This window comes from Marmota flaviventris, chromosome 12 (genome assembly GCF_047511675.1).
Source record: "Marmota flaviventris isolate mMarFla1 chromosome 12, mMarFla1.hap1, whole genome shotgun sequence".
In the NCBI taxonomy this organism is placed as follows: domain Eukaryota; kingdom Metazoa; phylum Chordata; class Mammalia; order Rodentia; family Sciuridae; genus Marmota; species Marmota flaviventris.
Genome location: NC_092509.1, coordinates 60,124,440 through 60,143,393, shown reverse-complemented (window position 1 = coordinate 60,143,393; position 18,954 = coordinate 60,124,440). Strand labels below are relative to the sequence as shown.

General features: G+C 47.4%; 1 protein-coding gene across 6 annotated transcripts in view; it reads right to left on the bottom strand.

Annotated features, from left to right (window-relative positions):
- Nucleotides 1–5,438: 5,438 nt before the first annotated feature.
- The window catches only part of Tlr5 (toll like receptor 5), a 57,151-nt gene continuing 43,635 nt past the window's right edge, over nt 5,439–18,954 (bottom strand). For 3 of the 6 annotated variants that reach the window (XR_003582636.3, XR_011703960.1, XR_003582638.3), the window contains 2 exons: nt 15,284–15,441; nt 5,439–5,698 (listed from right to left, as the gene is read on the bottom strand). The gene's annotated coding sequence lies outside the window, so the exon portion shown is untranslated. Of the gene's footprint in view, nt 5,699–13,101; nt 13,551–14,775; nt 15,043–15,283; nt 15,442–18,450; nt 18,488–18,954 lie in introns of those variants that run through there. The other 3 variants (XR_003582637.3, XR_003582639.2, XR_003582640.2) reach the window with 3 other exon arrangements.

Here is an 18,954-nt window from a genome sequence, read left to right as displayed (position 1 = left end):
ACCTGGGCCCAGAGTCCAAATATCCTGACTGTTGATACCAGTGCCCCTTCCCCCTGGGCCAGGCTGTCCTGAGGCCATATACAAATTGGGCTGTGCTGGGGTTTTTGTTTGGATTCAGGCCTAATCTGTGAATGGGTCTTTGGAGTTGAAATGGACTTCTTATTTGTGGCAGTCTCCATTTCAGTGGTGTGCAAAAGTCCTGTGCATGAAGTCTTCTCTCCATCAACACTTGCAGGAATGTAGATTCCACTTGGCCTCTCTGGACCATTTGTAGGATAGGGACATCAATCTTTGCCCTGAGTCCTTTGCAGTAATTTCTGCTGTCAGATCCACAAGAGGGCTTCTTGCTGGTCCTTGGCTGAACTCACAGAGTAAATTCTTTTGCAATATAATAGTACCCATACCTTTGTTTCTGTGATGATTTAATAGATTGCTTATGAAATTTAATAAAAATCAGACATCTCGTCATTGGTATCTTTCCAAAATATCTCCATTGGCCCCATTCATGATGGTGGGTGTTGGGGGAGCAGGGGCAGGGAGGTTAATTTTACACTAGCAAGCCGAATTGAGTCAGAGAGAACAGTCAGAAGACAGCTTTTATGTCTTCTGTCCATTTCCAGACTAAAGGGAGAGCAAGTGTCTAGGAGTCATCCATCTTCTCCTCTGTTGGCTCTACCTTGGACATCTCTGATTTAATCACTTCTCAGCATCCCCACTGCCAAGACCCCCTTTGCCAGACCTGCTCATCTCTCCCCAGGGTCCCATAATGGAATAGCCTTCTAACTCTTGTCACTGTTTTCTTTCTACAGACATTCAGTATGAGTGACTGTACTCAAAGTCCCCTGATGGTTTCCCATCTCACTCCCAGCGGGCAGAGTGAAATTCCTTACTGGAGCCAGGGCCCCTGAGGGGAGCATCTCCTGGGGGTGTACTCACTGTGCTGTCCTCTCGCTGTTCTCAGACACCCTATGCCTGCTCCCACCTCCAGCATAGGCTGGGTCCTCTGCCTGATTCAGTGCTCACTCCCCAGGTCCTCCAGTCTCTGCTCATAAGTCATCTCTCTGGTTGGCCACTGCCTCGTTTAAAATAACTCCTTTCCTTTCTTTATCTCCCCTTACCTAGCTTCATTTTGATCATAGCAATTATATTGATTTGTGTTGTTGCTTATTGTGCATCTCCCTGTTCTAGCATGCAAGCTCCTCAAGGTAGGGACTTGTCTACTGAATTTATCTCTGCCTGAATATCTAGGACAGGACAATGTTGGGTGTTGAATAAATATGTGTTGAATGAATAGACGATGAATCATGGGTGATATCTAGGGGCTGTGGCAATCATCAATCATGGTTCAGGCAAGGGAGTCTGCATTAGAGTGAAAGAAAATGGTGGGATGGCCCAGTGGGAAGTGGAGGCAAGCCCAGGAGACTCCAGGGCGGGTGATGACTCAGAACAGGTCAGCAGATACTGTTGATTGGGTGACCTGTAAGTGGGTGCAGGAAGTTAGCTCAGGCTGGTATTGTTTTATCTGTATAATTGTCTCCATATTATGGGTGTTTTGAAGCTCTTGCCTGTGTTGTATCCTTAACGCTGAATAAAAAAATGTCTGCCCCAGAGACCATGCTCCCTAAAATAATTGTTAAGTGAATAAATGATGAACTGAATGAGCAATTGGTGTTTTGCAGGCAATAACAGTTTTATTTGTTGGATTTTGTCTTCACTAAAATTCTTATACTGAATTCTTAACCCCCCCGTACCTCAGAAGCTGACTGGATTCACAGATATGGTGCTAAAATGAGGTGCTTTGGGTGGGCCTTAATCCAGTACAACTGGTGTCCTTATAAGAAGAAAAGATTAGAATAAAGACACATAAAATTGTCTAACCTAGAGGGATTAATTTCAGGACCCCTTGCAGATACCCAAATTCTTAATGATTGAGTCCTTTATATAAAATGGAGTAGTATTTGCATATAACCTTCACATATCTTCCTGTATACTCTAAATCATCTCTAGATTATTTATAATATCTAATGCAATGTAAATGCTCTGTTAATAGTTGCTATACTATATTATTTAGGACTTAATGGCAAGAGAACTATCTATATATGTTCAGTAGAGATGCAATTTTCTTCAAATATTTTGATTGGCAGTTGGTTGAATTTATGGATGCTGACTTCTTTCAAGGAAAAACTGTATAGAGAGAAGCCCATGTGAAGACCTAGAGAAAAGAAAGCCCTCTGTGGCTAAGGAGAGAGCCCTCAGAGGAAACCCAATTTTGTGACATCCTGATCTCAGACTTTCAGCCTCTCGCACTATCAAAAAAGTTTGTTAAGCCATCCAATCTGTAGCATGCTACAGTGGCGACCTGAGCAAACCAGTATACCAATCTAGGGCTGGAAGAGTCACAGTTATGAAGCCACTTTTTCTCCAAATCTATCTCCATCCCAAGTGGCCCTCCTATTTCCCAGGACCTCTTGGGAGTCTGAGGAGGATGTCTCACCCTGTTCTAGGCTAAGTGTCAAAGGCTGTTCCCTCTCCTCTTCTGCTCTGCGGGCTGGGATGATGTCTCACAGGGCAGCCAACCCTGAAGTCATGAGGACTGGAAGGAATGGCTTTTTCCAACTTTTGTGGCTCTAGGATGGCTGCTGCCATCTCTGCTGCTCATCGGGGTGTGGCTATGGGCTCCTGGTGCCTGATGGGACACCCTTTGACTACCCACTCCTATCTTTTCCCCAGATATACACACCGCGATGAGGTTTCTATGTCTACACATGTAAGCACACACACACACACACACACACACACACACATGCTCACCCCTATTTTATGGAAATGTAATTTTGTTTTACACGGCTTTTATATAAAAGGGGTGACACTGTTATTTTTTTAGAGCCCCTTTTCTTTTTGTTCAAATGGGAAACTACTTCCTTCTTCTTGATTGCCAAATATCATTTCTCAGTGCAGATATACCATGATTTAATCATTTCTTTGTTAGTAGTCCTTGTTTCCATTTTTTTAAAATTGCAACAGTGCTTCAGGAAACACCCGCATGCATGTGATTTGGGGTACACATGCTACCATTTCTCTAAGATTTCAAACCTTCAAGCAAAACTCCTAGGTAGAAGGCAGAACTATGCAATAACTTTCTACAATGATGGGAACGTTCAATTCTGCACTCCTCAATGTGGCCACCACTGGTCACCTGTGAGTTTCGCGTGCTTGAAATGTAGCTAGTACAATGAATAACAGAAATTTTAATTTTGTTTTAATCCTAATTTGTTTATATTTAAACAGTCACACATGGCCAGCAACCAGTATATTGATTAGCACAGGTCAAAGCAAACACCCATTTCAAACTTTAATGGACACAGCTAACATGTACTCCAGGTGGCCTTTATGAGCATCCATTCTCACAAATGGCACCTGTTTTCCCATACTCTCACCAACATTATTTGATTTTGGGATGAGAAATTTTTTGTGTGTAAAGGTGAGCACATTTTTGTTTAGCCATTTGTATTCCTCTTCTGTGACTCACCTATTCATGTCCTTTGTATTCCAGTGGATTGACTTTCTTTTGTTGGTATCTACAGGCATCTCCTGCCTCCTAGGTATGTAGCTGATCCTGCTGTACGTGATGTAGATATATTGTTCATCTTCAGTAGGAACCAGCATGACCTTCACACCCCAGTCACCAGGAACGCCATGCAATGGGCACTGTTGATCTGGAAAACCAGCAAGTGCCCCTCAGCATGAGCCTTTCATAGAGCCAATATGGCCTCTTTGCAAAAGGACAGTCTTTGATGTCCTGTCCTTGTCCTCCCAGCGCTTTGCAGTCAGGCCTGAGCCCTGAGTGACTCGATTAGCAGAGACTCAAGCAGACCCCTTCTCCTAGTGAATGAATGAGGATAAGCACTGTAACTCGAATGCTCTCCAAAGTGGTGTGTGCTGTTTTGTCGAACAGTGCATGAAGCAGGCCTGCAACAGTTAAGCAACAGTCCTGGGGTGATGCCTTTTGGCCCAGGGCCCAGGAGATTCTGCATGGGTGAGGGTAGCTTAGATGGCCCCCAGAAGACCTTTCTAGTCCAACACTAAGTCCACATCCTTCCTTGCTTTGTCCCAGAAGAGACCAGGAGACTTGGATTTGTGTCCAGAACTGAATTGTATGACCTTAGGAAGGTCTCTGAGTCTGATTTTCCTCATTTGTATTATGAGGTCACTAATAAATGCATGATCTTAACCCCCTCAGGATTGTTGCTAGGTGTGTGTGATACTGGAAAGGCCCTAGCAAATGCCAGGGAACTGTCTTGATGTCTAACAGCCACCTCTCCCATGTTCTGGCTTACGTGCCAGGAGTCTGGCTCCATCTCCACAAAAGAATTAAAACCAGACGAAGCCTCATGTGTTAGGTGTTCACTGTGTGACCAAAATACCTGACGAGAACAACTTAGAGGAGGAAAAGGTCATTCTGGGCTCATGGTTTCCAGGATTGCGTCTCTGGTCAGCCGACTCCATTGCTGTGAGACCAAGGTAAGGCACAGCATCATGGTCAAAGGGCAGCGGCAGACGAAAACTACTCACTTCAGGGCAACTGGAAGCAGAGGGGAAAGGGGAGGGACTTGAGGGAAGAGGAACACTTCCAGAACATGCCCCCAGTGCCCTGCCTCTTCCAGCCACGCCCCGCCTACCTCCAGTTACTTTGGGGGGACACCTCATGTTTGAACCATAATAACTTATTTTCCCAAGGAGTTTCTAAGAACTAACGGGCTCCCTTTGTTGACCCCCCAGTTTCTCCCTAGTAATGGCTTATCTCTCTTTCACAAGGTGGGGGCCAACTGCAGAGAGTGACCTGGGCATCTGCAATCCTTCTGCCCATTCCAGGTACATGGGTTTCTTCTCTGAGGTTCAGTGGCGATTTTGTGACTTTCGGTAGAATCAGAAATGATCCACACCAGGCAGTTCAGGGGGATCTGGAGACAAGCAGATGCCCACAAGCCATTCATTGTTTCAGTGCTGCATCTAGATAGTTCTCAGAGCAAAGGAATGGCTGTATTCCTAAATTCCTAAATGCAACTCAAAAGTCACGTTCCCTTTACCTATCCTTCTTACCCCACCCCTCATCCAGATTGCCTGGTTCTTCGTCCCTTTGTCCAGGGTTAGATATTAGACTCCTCTGTGGGATAAGCTCAATTTTAGTGTCAAAAATATTTGGTATAAAGAGCTAAGGTCTGTCAGTGACTAACTGGAGGATTCAGGCGAGTCACTTAACCTCTTTGACCCTTAATTTTCTCATCTTTGAAATGGAGCTGTTGATTCCTACAGCCTGTGATTGCTCTGAGAAGTAAATGAGATCATTAATATAAACAAGCAATCATTAACATAAACACTTAGCAAAGTACTTGGCACTTGGGGAGTTGTTCATCTTTTTCTTATTACCGATGCGATCATTATTGCGCAACAAATGTTTATTGAGTGGTGGATATGAAGATGAATAAAACCATTGTGTGCTGTTGAGAGGCTCATGATCTGATTGGAGAAGAGGCACAGGCATTGACAATGTGGATGTGAGCACAAGGGAAACAGAGATTCATTCTGTTTTCCAGGCAGCAGGGCAGTTGTAGAAAGAGGCCTTCATCTGGGCTGTTGTAGATTTACAATAAAGCTGTGGCTTCTGTTATAATGGGCCCAGCCCCATGGCAGCTTCTGGCTGGGGCAATAAAACAAAAGGATCAGAATCAGCACCCATCCTGCTCATCCTCCCAGGAAGTACCCCAGAAAGGGCCTGGTGGTGCCCTGGCCTCCCATTCCCTCTCTTGAGCTGCGTGCATACAGCTCAACCCCCAGAGCTGGCTTTCTGGGTTTAGACCCTCACTCTGGATCTGGCCTTTAGTCCTTGACTGATCCCTCAAAACTAAAATGAGAGCTCCCATTCGTTCTCAAATCCTCCACCTTAACTTCCAGCCCCTTGGCTCCATGGCTCATCACCAAAGCCCCACCTGAACCCTGGTACAGAAAAACATCAGCCCTTCTCATGAAGAATTAGAAGGAAGTCCTGCAAGGAATGGTCCCAACCTGGGTGCAGTGCAGCATTCATGTTGGACAACAAGTGTCTTCTCAGTTTCCAGGCCATCTTGACACATATGGGACTGGGGTGGTAGCTATAAGAATCTGTCAGCTCATTCTTGACAGAATGGAAACATTCTGCCATCATGGGAAAATCAACAGTGCCCAGAAGTGGCCAGAATGGCACCTGGATTCAGCCCTCTCTCCCCTTTGGGCATCATTTCCTCATTGCTAGAGGAGGAGAATCTGGGATGTGCGGTGGGACAGGTGGAGAGGCAGTGGGACAGGTGAAGTGAGTTTTCTTTTTTTTTTTAAGAAAGAGAAAGAAAACTTTTTAATATTTATTTTTTAGTTTTTGATGGACACAACATTTTTGTTTTTATTTTTATGTGGTGCTGAGGATCGAACCCGGGCCGCACGCATGCCAGGCAAGTGCACTACCGCTTGAGCCACATCCCCAGCCCCTGAAGTGAGTTTTCAAGGAGATGGAGGAGGTGTTAGGAGGAGCACTGAAGATTTTGTATAAGAAACAAAATTTCCATAACAGGATAATTTTTTTTAAAAATAGCTACAGTCTGGCTAGGGCACAAGCATTGGCTAAAATCAACATTAACCAATTCATGAGCAGTCTTGGAGGCAACAGAAGATTGTGCTGCAGTTATCGCTCAATGAATAGCACTGAATTGCTGCACATTGAGTCTTCAGATGGACCATCTTCAGCATGCTTTGTGTGGAAACAGCATTTTCCCTCAGATTTACCTTTTTTTAATTTTTATTTTTTGTCTCAAGCTTTGTCTAAAATTCTTAGTTTTTGGATAGGTTAATTATTGTCAAACTTTCTATTGAGTTAATGGAGAATTAGAAACAATTGAATTAAAAACACTTTCCTTGAGTACAAAAACAGTGAGACTGATTAATTTAATTGTCCTCTTTGTTTTCTAGTCATTGAAATCATGTTCTCCTTTTAATTAACCTTCTGGGTTGGTTGGTTGTTTGTTTTTTAAGCTCTAAATAAGACATTTATCAATGGTTTGCTGATGAGCAAACACATATTGAAACCTGGAGGGTGAAGGCCAGATGGCGTCCATGCAGGTCCTATCCATCCAGTGTGAAGGCTCTGAGGCTCTCCATGCATGTTAATGAGGACACCCTATGGTGACCTGTGTGTGCCCTACATCTCCCAGTAGTTGGGAGACCACTGTCATCAGTTCATGGAGGTACAAAGTAACAAGGAGGGAAGAACTCAGGAAAGATCCAAGGGAACTTCCTTTCGATGAATCTGACCATCTCTCATTCTGGTGCTCAGCCTCCTGCTGAGACCCAGTCACCTGCTCTCAGCACACCAAACATTGCTCTATCTCTTGAGGCTAACTCATTGTAACCAAGCTCATAGAGGCTTAGAGACCAGAATGAAACCCTTAAGCACTGAGGGATCTAAAGACTTCTCTCTTTCTTTTTATCTAAATTGCTTGGGAAGCCCAGTGACCAGGAGAAGAGAGTCTTTAATCTTGGAAGCAGAGCCATACATATACTTGCAAAGGTTTAGTGACATCAGGCCAGAGCTAGATGAGGGAAAAAGTTGTGATCACAAATAGTGTTTGGCAGGTCTCCGAAAAGGTAGGGCTATTTCCTTTTCATTTCCAGTGCTTGGCATAGGGTGGATGGTCAAAAAAATTTTGTTAAATCAATGGCTATGTTCCACAAAGGGAGATCCAGATCCTAAGTGCTCAGAAGGGAACCATCAGATCCTCCAAGAAAGAATTAAATCCTGAGCATATGTGCATGGGGCTGCTGAGGCACCAGTATGGCCCCATTTCTTGAAGGTTCCACCACCTCCTAGTGGGGCCCAGTGACTATGTCACTGGCTATATTTCTGTTTAAGGGATGGGAAGTTGATCACCCCACCCCACCTAATGCCTGTGCTCACTGGCTTGAAATGAGGTGGCATGTCAGAGGGAAGAAGATAAAAACTTTGTTCCAAGTGACAAATACTAAATCAGGAGATACTCATTGAGAGCCAGGCAGTGCACAGGGTTTAGGGGGCAGAGTCTTCAATCTTGGGGATCTCACAGTCCCATGAGTTATTGGTCTATCTGTGTTGAGGAAAAATCTCCCAAATCCACTGATGCCAGGCTGCATGGCTCACAACAGACCAGAGACCACACCCACAGGCTTTCCAGCCCCCGACTACTCAGGATTCATTCACCACAAGTCCACTTGTGCTGGACACACATTGGACACAGTGTTGGATTTTTCTGTCCAGCCAAGATGGATGTGCCTTCTTGACCACTAAAATATTTTCTTTGTCAAGTGACAGGACACTCTGAGATTGAGCCTCAATCTTTCTGCCTCTTGGAAGCAGAGAGAAAAGTATAAGTAATCCAAAAAGTCTTTATTTGGCTCTACCAGTAAAATCAGGGGAATCTTTGTAGCTGATTTATTCCTTGCTTAGAGAGGATGACTTTGTAATGCCTCTTGTCACACAGGGTATGTTGAATCCTGTTCATTCTTCTTGGGACAAGCACTGATAAAATAAAAAACATCAAGGACTGTGTCACTGGCTATATTTCTGTTTAATAACATAAAAATCTCTATAAATTTATATTGAAATTTGTTTACAGCAAAGAAATTGGCCAAAATTTGCTTTGGTGGGGGGGGGGCCTCTGGAATAGAGGAGGGAATATTGGAAAATGGACTCCAAATCAAGGATAGGATTGCCCTGAGAGGGGTTTTATTTCCTGAAAACAATAGCATGCCTTTGAGTAGATTATTCATAAGTGTCCTTGCTTAGAATTATCAACTCAGAAATTGCTCTGGATGCTTGCCTTAGGGTCAGGAGACTTGTCACCTGGGAGAACTGCTGAAGCTCAGGGAAGGCCTAATAGTTACCCTCATCTGGTGATTTTGTCCTCAAGCAAGACCATCTGAGACGGAAAGTCCTCTCTGTGAAATGTTTTCCTAGTGGCCTAGTATAGTGGCAAAGGTAATGCTGGCTGCTGTAACAGACACACCCTGAATTCACAGTGCCTTAACACCTCACAGTCTACTGATGATGTTTCTGGCTAGAGTTCCTTCCAGGTGGTCATTTGGGGATCCAGGCTCCTTCCATCTCGTGTCTCTGCCTTTCTGTGAATCCTTGGTGTCCACTGCATTTAGCCAGGGGTGGAGAGAGGCACTAGGGAGAAGACACAGGTCTCTCTTAACCTACTTTGGTATGAAAATGCCACCTGTTCCTTCTATGCACCTGCTACAGCTGAGCACATGTGCACGGTGCTGCTAAGGTGTGAGGAGGCTGGGAGATGCAGTCCCCAGCAGAAGCTCTACATGATGGGAGGGAAATACAGGTGTGCCCCACAGAGACACACCTGGCATGGGTAGAAAAATAGGGAGGAGGATGACCTCAGAAGGCCATGTGGGGAAAGAACATTTGCCTAAGAATTATTGCTGTAATTTGGATCTGAAGTGTCCCCCAAAGACCCATGTGTTAAAGTTTAAGCCTTCAGCCCATGGTGCAATAGGAGGTGGTGGAACTTTCGAGAAGTGGAGACAAGTGGGAGGTTGTCAGTAAAATGGGGGTGTTCCCTTGACGGGGATAGTGGCACCCCGGCTCTTATCTCTTCTCCTCTCTTTTCCTGGTGGTAAGGTAAGCAGCTTGGCTCTGCCACTCAAGGCCACCATGACAGGCCGCCTTGCCACAGGCCCAGAAACAATGGGGAAAAAAAACGATAATGGGCTGAAAGCTCTGAAATCATGAGCCAAAAGTAAACTTCAGTCTTTGAAAGTCGATTTTCTCAGGTGATTTTTATAGTGCTGGAAAACAGGCTAACACAATTATCATTCTAGGCGTGAAGTTCCCTGAAGCAAAACCTTTGAGACCCTAAATGAAGGGTACAGGAGCCTTAAGCCTTGTTTGAGTCACTCTTCCACCCACCTCTGTGTCCCTAAGCCAGGGATGATCTTTGGGGGAGCAACGGTGTCTCTCTTAGAAGGGAAACCATCTGTTTTTCCCTTCTCCAACCATCCACAAAGTATGAGAATCTCCCTCTTCCTTTTTTCCTGGCAACAAACCATGCAGAACTGGTGACGTGCTGTTGTATCCTTTTACCAACAGACATTGTTCCAGTATTGACTGTGTCCTGTGGACTATCACATGCAGGAAAAAAGTTTTCTCTACACCCTTGAATTCTGATATGGGGCTACTTACTGTGGCATCGTGCAACTCAAGCCCTCATAACTTCCCCCATCTGTAAAATAAAGTTCTATAAATTCCATCATTGGTTTTGAAACCAGGGGTGATTTTGTTTCCCCAGGGGACATTTAGTAATGTCTGGAGACTTTTTTTGGGGGGGGGGTTGTCATGATTCAGGTGCTGTTGGCACCTAGTGGGTAGCCAGGTGTGCTGCTAAATATCCTATAAGGCACAGGACAATAAAAGATGTATCTGGCTCCAAATGTCAAAGAGTGCTGAAGCTGAGAAATCATTCTTAGCTCTGAATTTCTATGATTCTTGCCAAATAGAGATTAAGTCAGTCTGAATTTGGGATGTTGGAAATAACTTGATGTCTCTAAGTTTGGCGAATGTCTCTCTTCCTCACATAAGGATCTGCCACGAGACTTCCCTGACGTTGTTGTAGGAACCCAGCAGTGACATATATGTCATCTGTACAGATGGTACATTATGGGAGTAACTGCAAGTTTTTCTTAAAGTCTAGCTTAATTACTCCCTGATGCAGAAGTTCATCCTCCATGGGTATGACTTAGGGCAGTGACATAAGACTGTGAAGTCAGTGCACTTTGATCCCTGGGTCTTGGTAGGGAAGGTGGTTTGCATAGATTCACACCCATTTTTCTTCCTTGTCCCCTGTGTCTGAGAATCTGTATCTGTGAGATAGAGGCAAAGGAGTATATCACGTCCATTCCTACTTTCATTCAGTCAGTCAGCATTTACCAAGCATCAGCTACAGTTGTAATTCACAGGCCAGGTGTTCCGCTCCATGTGCTGGCCATAAAGCAGTGGATAAGATCATAATTAATCAAGATGCAGTTGATTTCAATAGTGAGGAACCCTCTCTCAATAGAAATCAGTTTATTTTGCTCTAATATCATCTAAGGGAATCTTCCCAGATAATCTAGTGGAGAGATTACTATACGTTTGCTCTAGTAAATCAAGAGGCATCCTCTGGAAAGCCTGGGGCTGCCAGACATTCTCCTCTGGAGCCTCTCTGCTCCCCCTGCCTGAGGGGGGGACAGCCTTCTGTAGTCAGTCTGCTGCCCAAGGGTGCTAGGCATTCCATCCCGGGGGTCAGAAGAGGAAGGGGCCTCCTGGGGAGGGGAGGCAGGCGGGGAAGAAAAGTACTGAGGCCTGGCCAATTCCTCCCAGGCTTGTAAAATTCCAGAGCTGAGTCCAAGCTCCCAAAATAGAAGCGGACAGAGCACACTTCCTGGCCTCCGCAGGGCCCCCGAGGTGTGGAACGAAGCTGTTGGTTCGCAGGGTCTGGGAGGGTGTATGTGTCAGGGTGGGTGGTGGTGGAGAGAGGCCTGGGTGATCAGAGGTGAGTGAGACCCCGGGGGAGGGACAACACCCAGCGTGGTGACCACAGCCACAGGAGCCGCGAGGACTCCACACCCCATCCTCCGCGGTCACTTCTTTCTTTAGAAAGAGGTATTTTGCTTTTTGTGGACTTGGGAAGACAGCAAGTGACAACGCGGTCATGGGCCGGCCGTGCAGGGCTCGTGCGACACAGGCCACAAGTATTTGTGGACGTGGGTGGGGCACGGACGCTTGGTGACCACCAGCGGCCAGCAAGTGGGGAAGCACACACCTGCCTTGATGTCCGTGTTCTCAACACAACAGCTCATTGTGTCCTCCAGAGAAAGGTCCTCAGTTCATCGGCAGTGTGTCGAAATTTCACAGCTCCACAATTAGCCCTTTATAGAGTGTTTTCACAATTTGTTAAATTCGGTAATCATGAATTTTTTTTCCCCTTAATGGTCTCTCATGAAGATATCAGATGCAGTTAAATAAAAAGAAGCATTAGATTAAAAAAACAAGGCAGCCCACGCAGAACCAATTCAGTTCCTGCTGGTGGGTAGGAGACCACATTAACCTCCATCAACTGGGCATTGATGAGTTTCCCAGCTGCGCGCTGGGGTTTTGTAAAGGACTTGCTGTGTGGACCTGGGGCTGGGTCTTCCTCCCACTGGGCCTCAGTTTCCTCCTTTGTTTGTTCATTCCACAAACATGATTCTAATGAAATGTGCTGAAAGAAAGAAAAGAAAGTAATCAAACCAACAAACTCTCTGAGCACCATCTTTTGGGGCAGGAGGTGCTTCAGGTATTTAATGAGAAGTCCCTCTAGCGCTCTGTTCCCTGCACCTCAACTGCAATTCAGAGGAACAGCCAGCCAGCCAAGGCCTGGCTCCTGGGGGGCCAGAGCTGGATTCCACAGAGCATTTCGCATTCCCTCCTCCGGGCTCCCTTTTGAATGCACAAAGGTACGGCCTTCAATGCCTGTCATGGTGTCGCCTCTCAGCAGACCTGTTGGCACTTGGGACGTGCCAGCTGAATTGAGCACATGTATTTAAGCCGTGGGAGGGCTGTCACAGACTACACCTGGGATGCCATCCTGTTGACAGTGACCAGGGGGCTGAGGGTTGCTCTGGGCAGAGCCATGATCTTGCCAGGGGTATTGAGTCAGGTCTAAGACCTATATTGCCCTCTATAAGATTTCTTGGCCCCTTGTAAATGAAGTCCCTTTTTGCCTCAATCCTTCTCAAAATTAAATAAAGCTTGTGCTTTTAGCCTGTACATTTCTTCAAGTCGAATTAGTGTGGCTCAGAAACGTGCCAGCATGGGGGGGGGGGGCGGTATGTACCAGGCAAGCTGCCAGTTTATTATTCCCACTTAACAATCATATGAGTTATGTTTTTCCTCCATCCTAATGTTGAGGAGGTTGAAACAGAGACGTGGGGCAGCTCCTCCAAGGCCAAGCAGCTCGCAGGAGCTGGACTGGGATTCGAGCAGAGAGCAGAGAGCAGAGCCCACACTCTCTCCCCTGATTCCGCTGCTTTCCCCTTCTGCCCTAGGGCCCTTTCCTCCCGATCCTGAAGGTTCCTCTGGGCATCCAGGGGAGTCCCTGAGGGATCCCCTTTCCTAGGGAAGCCTTCCAAATGCCACCGCTCATCATTTGACCACAACAGCCTATAGTCAGGCTGTGCCCTGTTGGGCTTGGCAGACCCTGTGCCAACAGAACCATTTTTGATACTAGTGATGTTAACATATCATAAGTTGATGTAATTATTATTGTTCCTTTGGTCTTGATTTCCTCTTGCCAGACATGATGTCTAAACAGGAAAGACCAGCCTTCCTGTTTGCAGATCAGTGACTTTCAGGAGCTGGCTTATGGAATTCCTCCCTGTGGCCCCCTCCCCTTCTTGCGGTTTCCGAAGATTCCTTTTCAGTCTTGAAGATGACTGGGAAATACCAATAATAGTCCCTGTGGAAGGAAGGAAAACCGCAGCAGGCTGAGTACGTGGATGCCGCTGCCGCCAAGAGATGGGCTTTGTTCCAGAGACCCCTCCTTCCTGCCTGCCGCATGGGTTATTCTTCATCCCTAGGGAGCATGACCCTCAGCACACAGATGCAGTCACAGGGGTCTGGGGACGAGTGTCCTGGCACCCCGTGGCCATCTGTTGGATCTGGTGCTTCACAGGGCATCTGCCAGCTCAAATTAAGGATACCGGGGGTGGGTGGGGAGGGCTCTGGCCTGGCGTCCACTGTCTGGGTTCTAGGGCAGGTCAGAGTCCTTCCCCATTAGCTCCACACCAGGCAGCTCTAATTAATTTTATTCCATTTAACTGCACTTACTGAGCAACTATCCTATAACAGACTGCTTGCCATGGGGCCTCTGAGAAAGATGAACGTGAGAGATCTTCTCCTGGGAAGGCTGAGGACACAGTGGAGAGACCCATATAGACACACGGCTGGGCCCCACCAAAGGCCAGGGCCCAGGAGAAAGGAATGGGGACCAACAGATCCCTGGGGACCCTCAGTCCTGGTACGAGGTGGAGCTGGTCATCAGGCAGAGGGCTGCCTCGCATTCCTAAGAGGCAGACCCTGGCTCCGGGGTCCTTTATTGGGGGCTGTTGGGAGGGGGGTCCAGATGATTCCACTACTCCCCTGTGAATATCTCAGCTGTGGGTACCTCAAGTCTGTGTGCCCCTTCTGGGTGCTCTCTGCTGGTGGGGCCACACTGGGGTGGGGTGGAGGGATCCAACAAGAAGGGAGGGAAGGAAAGTCACTTTTCCCCTCCTGTCCCCGAGACTCATCCTAGAGAGATGAGGTAATGTCTGTAACTGCTCCGGGGAGGGGAGGGGACATGCACAGCCAGGCGTCCATCCGACTCCCTCCCAGCTCTAGGAGGGGGCCTTGAAACCTCTCGCTGGGATGGATTCTCCTGCAGTAAAGCTGTGAGGGACAGAGGGGATGGGATCAATATTTATGAGGCCTTCGGGAAACTTGGGAGCTTCATCTATCAAAGCCACCCCCTGATCTTGTTCTGAGGCTTCTCTTGCTCTGGCTGTCTGTATTGTTATCCATCAGAGCCTGGGCCTTGGGAGACCAGGAAGGAGAGGCCAGAGAGAAGGGGGAGGCCTGGGCCAAGCCCCTCCTGGGCAGTGCACTGGGCAGAGGGGGCCTGAGTGGAAGGAAGAGGGCTGTGGGCCTAGGCTGGTGCTATAACTTGGACCTGGACAATGACTGTGGTTGGGGTGGGGGAAGTGGAGCTTCTGCTCTGTGTTCTCTTGCTGTTCAGACCAGTCAGGGCTGCTTTACGGCATGGCCTCCTCAGAAGAGAAACAGGAAAATGTCTGGTCTTTTAAAGGATGCATTTAGAACTTCTGCTCCCTTCTGTTGCTCAGGGAAGGTCCCAAGCCTGTCCAGAGGTGAAGGAAGGGAGAAGGCCTTGGTTCTTGCAGGTCCAGGAGCACCTATGGATGGGAGGAAGGAGCAGTGGAGGCCACCCTTGGAGACTACCTGCATGTCTGTCCTTCCACATGGGAGGGTTCAGCCCAGAAGCCACAAACATCTCCCCTGAGGCCACAAGCTTTGCTATCCTGTCACTCCACAGAATCTGAGATATCCCAAACCCTGGCTTCCAACCCAGGCACGGACTCTGGGTGATTTTCCAATATGTTGGCCAGTTTTTTTTTAATCAGTATAACAAAATACCTGGAGTAATCAACTTCAAGGGAGGAAAGGCTTGTTTTGTCTCAGGGTTTAGGAAGCTGCAGTCCATGGTGACTTGGTGCTGTTGATTTTGGGGTGTAGTGAAGCAGAACATCATGGTGGGAGCATGTGATGGAAAAATCCTGTTCACCCCATGGAAGCTAGAGAGAGAGAGAGAGAGAGAGAGATATCAGGTCCCACATCCCTTTCTAGTACATGCCCCAATGACCTAATGTCCTCTGACTAGGCCCCACCTCCTAAAGGTTCTGCCACTTCCCAACTGTGCACGCTGGTGACCAAGCTTTTAGTGTATGGGATTTTCAGGGACACCCGAGGTCCAAACCATGACAGCCAGGAAAGAGTGGCAGGTTGCCTTGACCCAAGTGGCTGTTGTCCCACTCTTGCTCTCTTAAATAGCTCCTCTTGCTGACCGTGGTCAGTGCCTGAGATTCAGGTCATTCTGCTGTGTGGGGGAGCAGAAGGCCCCTCTGAGTCAGTTCAGAGGTGGATTTCAGAACAGTGTGTGAAAGTTCAGAAGGCAGACCTCACATCCATTTACGAATAAACTCTTCAAGAATGGAGTAGGCTGATTTCTAAAATGGGGATTCCCCCATTCCTAAAAGTGTCAAAGTCAAAGCTGGAGCATCCCTACCTGAAGAATAGTACCAATTTCTACACAGAGAGGCTATCATCTTTAGACTCCCCAGGTTCCTTGCACCTTGAATCACCCTTCCTTCTAACCATCCGGGCCCAACTGGGTGACAATTATCATTCTGTAAGTGGGGTGATCCTCATTTTAGGGAACCACCCCTATTTGCCTGTGTGCTCACTGCTGAGAAATGGGGGCAGGTGGGCTGAATTCGGGGAGGCCCTAGCTACCTGGACAACAAGTTCAACACCAGCTAGTCAGTTGGGTCGTGTGGCTTTGAGCATTCCTACTGTAATATATGCCTGGGTGGAATTTGTAAAGCAAGGAAAGATCTTGTGCAGAGATGTTAAAGTGTTTCTGCTTGGCCTGTCACATGGGATGAAAGTGGAAAGGACATAGTTCAGAGTGCTCCTTGAGAAACTTGGAAACCTTTACCTCTCATGTTGGCATTTACCACTGTCCCCAGCCACAAGACTGGGCTCAGGTTTCCCCATTCTCCAAGGAGCCCATTCCTGGGGCTTGGCCCACAGGATTTGTGCCTTTTCCTTCCACACTTTCTCCTGGGTTCTCACAGCCACCCGGGCTAGGCTGAGCAGCCAGGCCTGGAGGCCAGAGGATCTTAATCTGCACACTGTGCTGGTCCTGCTGACTTTCTGGGGTCTCTTGGCTATTGGGTTCCAACGATTGGCTGGCCTCTGCTCCTGGCTTACTGCCAAGGCCATTTATCCTGTCCCTGCAGGAAGGATGAAACCAAGGGTCCAGATGAAGTACTGTTCCTGCTCACACAGGAACAGGGAAAGAAAAATCTCCCTCATTATTGGCCAAGGTCAGGGTCAAATGAGGGTACTTAACATGTAAAAGATGTAGCTGCAGGTCAATCAGCTTTAACCTTTTCCTTTCTGAACCTCATAAATGTTTGTCTTTATTTTCAGTAGCACACAACTCTTGGCAAAATTAGCAAAGGCATGGGGAAATGCGCTCTTATCAGATTTTCTAGCATATTCCAAGTTCTTCTCTGCTTCCAGTTGTGCTGCCCATCACCTGTCTGCAGGTGCATGCAGGCCAGGCTGCTGTGCGGGCTGCTGGCTTTCCCTGCCACCTGGCATGTTCACCTGGGGGGATGATTATTCCAATCCTTGGATTGCACTTCTGGGATGACCTGTGGGGTGTTTGGTGGATGTGGTGTGTGTACTATAAAGTGCGGCGTGTGTGTGGTATGTAGTGTGTGTGGGTGAGTATGTATGTGATGGGTGGTATTTTTTGTGGTGTGTATGGTCTTTTGTGTGTTGTATGTGTGTATGATATAAGCGTGTGCACGATGGATGTGTATGTGGGTGAGTGCAGTGTGGGTATGTAGTGTGATATATATATGTTTTGTAATGATTGTGCAAGTAGTGTGTGCTGCAAGTGTGTGTTATATGGATAGTGTGTGTTGTATATATATAGTATGTGTCATGTGTATATATGATGGTTGTGTATTATGTGTATGTTGTATGTTTTTTGTGTAAAAGTGGAGCTATGTTGTATGTGTATATGTGGTATATGTGTTGTGGTGTGTTTGTGTGTGAGTGTATGTGTGTGTGTGTGTGTGTGTTACCCCTGCAGAGTCATCTGCAAGAATAACAGAAGGAATGTAGGTGGAGGTGGTGAGCTGTGTTCCCAGCCAGACGCCTCCATCTGTCAAAAGGCTGTTCTTGTGTTTTCTGTTTGTTTTAGTTTGTTTTTGTGAGCTTGAGCCTCACAGGGGTTTCCTCCCCAGGCCGAGGCGGCTGAGGATGTGGTGCCAGTAGGGTTTCTAGAGGTGAGAGAGGCCCTGGACAGACTCAGGGTGAGATGGCCCAAGCTCAGACTAGCTGGTGTTGGCCGAGTGTGAATTCCAGCAGCCAGGCTCACAGCCCTGTGTCACTTCTGACGTCAGATGACAGGGACATGCTAGATGCCTTTGACTCAATTGGATTTGGAAGGCTGCAGAAGGTTTTGGGGTGCTGGAAAAGGGCCAGGCCTTGCATTTAAGCTTTGGTCTCTTGGTTTCTCCCTGGGAGACAGTAATTGAGGCCGGCCTGGGGAGCTTCAGCTGAGGGCACCTCTCACGGCCATGATCCTGTGGCGCCATCTGGGGGCAATGAGGAGAATGACTGCAGAGGCCCCAGAGGAGGCCAAGTGGGTTCTGCAGCATCCTCACATCTGCCATTGGTGGTCAGTGTTACCTTTCCCTGCACGAACCCCAGAGGAGACTGCCCAGTTCCTTGGGGTCCACTAGTGGACAAGAAGAAAGTTCGTCCTGAAAGCCTGGGCTTCCTTTGGGATTATGATGCCTGGGATCCCAGAGGGACTCTAAGATACCATTTCCCACTCTTCCTGCCCCACTGTTTGTCAGAACACACTTTTAAAAAGGTAACAATGATTTAAAGATCCTTAGAATATTGAGCCGAGGAGACGGCAGATCCTGACTCCTAGCCCAGGAAATCTTCCCATTGCTGTCCCCCCTCCCACCTGGAGGCACAGGGTGCATAATTGTTACCTCCAGAGGGACAACAGGCAGCAGAGGAACTTCCAACCTGAAAGGAGAAAGGCAGATCCAGAATAAAGCCAAGAGCTGACTATGGGGAGGGGACTGTGAGCATAAGGAGAGCCCAAAACCCAGCAGTGTCACTGAGCAGGTCACTGTCAAAATCCCCACACTGCCATCGGGGCCAGAGAGAAATGAGGCTTGTTGAAGCTGGAAGGGCCACATGCTACTACAGCCTAAGTGAAACAAAGAAGTGACGATTGCAGGAAGTAGCTGAATTTAGTGTTCTGCTCTCCTACGTGGCCCTGGCCTGGACTTGTTGTTGATGCTCCTGACCACAAACTCTGGAGAGCCAGCTCCTGACCTCCCTGTACATCTTGCCTCCAGGACTTTGATTTTTGCTGTCTCTACTTCCTGGAGCACCCATCACATTCCTCTCTACTGGAGCAAGATGTGCAAAAACTTCCTGCACACAGCTAGGGGCCGCTGGAGCCGTGTGTGAGCTTGCCCACCCCT